Below are 1,256 nucleotides of genomic sequence, written 5' to 3' on the forward strand. Positions count from 1 at the left end.
GAGAGAGGGAGAGAAAGAGGGAGAGAGGTAGAGAAAGAGGGAGAGAGGGAGAGAAAGAGGGAGAGAGGGAGAGAAAGAGGGAGAGAGGGAGAGGGGTAGAGAAAGAGGGAGAGGGGTAGAGAAAGAGGGAGAGAGGGAGAGAAAGAGGGAGAGAGGGAGAGAGAGATGGGGAGAGGGAGAGGGGTAGAGAAAGAGGGAGAGGGGTAGAGAAAGAGGGAGAGAGGGAGAGAAAGAGGGAGAGAGGGAGAGAGAGATGGGGAGAGGGAGAGGGGTAGAGAAAGAGGGAGAGGGGTAGAGAAAGAGGGAGAGAGGGAGAGAAAGAGGGAGAGAGGGAGAGAAAGAGGGAGAGAGGGAGAGAAAGAGGGAGAGAGGTAGAGAAAGAGAGCAAGGTAGAGAAAGAGAGAGAGGTGGAGAAAGAGGGAGAGAGGGAGAGAAAGAGGGAGAGAGGGAGAGGGGTAGAGAAAGAGGGAGGGGTAGAGAAAGAGGGAGGGATTGAGAAAGAGGGGCGCAACACATCTCCTTCGCATAGAATTGATCAGGCTGTTGCCTGTGGCCTGCGGAATGTTGCCCCCATGGCTGTGCGAAGTTGCTGGATATTGGCTGGAACTGGAACATGCTGCCGTGCACGTTGATCCAGAGCATCCCAAACATGCTCAATGGGTGACTTGTCTGGTGAGTATGCAGGCCATTGAAGAACTGGGACATTTTCAGCTTAACCCCACCGCCACCATGGGGCAGTCTGTTCATAACGTTGAAATCAGCAAACCGCTCTCCCACACTATACCATACATGTGGTCTGCGGTTGTGAGGACAGTTGGACGTACTGCTGAATTCTCTAAAACAAAGTTGGAGGCGGCTTATGGTAAAGAAATTAATATTCAATTATCTGTCAACAGCTCTGAGGGAAATTCCTGCAGTCAGCATGCCAATTGCACGCTCCCTCAAAACTTGAGACATCTGTGGCATTGTGTTGTGATAAAACTGCACATTTTAGAGTGGCCTTTTATTGTCCCCAATACAAGGTGCACCTGTGTAATGATATAATGCTGTTTAATCAGCTTTTTGATATGCCACACCTGTCAGGTGGATGGATTATCTTGAGAAATGCTCACTAACAGGGATGTAAACAAATTTGTGCACAACATTTTGAAGAAATAAGCTTTTTGTGCGTATGGAACATTTCTGGGATATTTTATTTCAGCACATGAAACAACACTTTACATGTTGTGTTTATATATTTTTCAGTCCTAATTATA

This window comes from Coregonus clupeaformis, chromosome 7 (assembly GCF_020615455.1).
Source record: "Coregonus clupeaformis isolate EN_2021a chromosome 7, ASM2061545v1, whole genome shotgun sequence".
Lineage (NCBI taxonomy): Eukaryota > Metazoa > Chordata > Actinopteri > Salmoniformes > Salmonidae > Coregonus > Coregonus clupeaformis.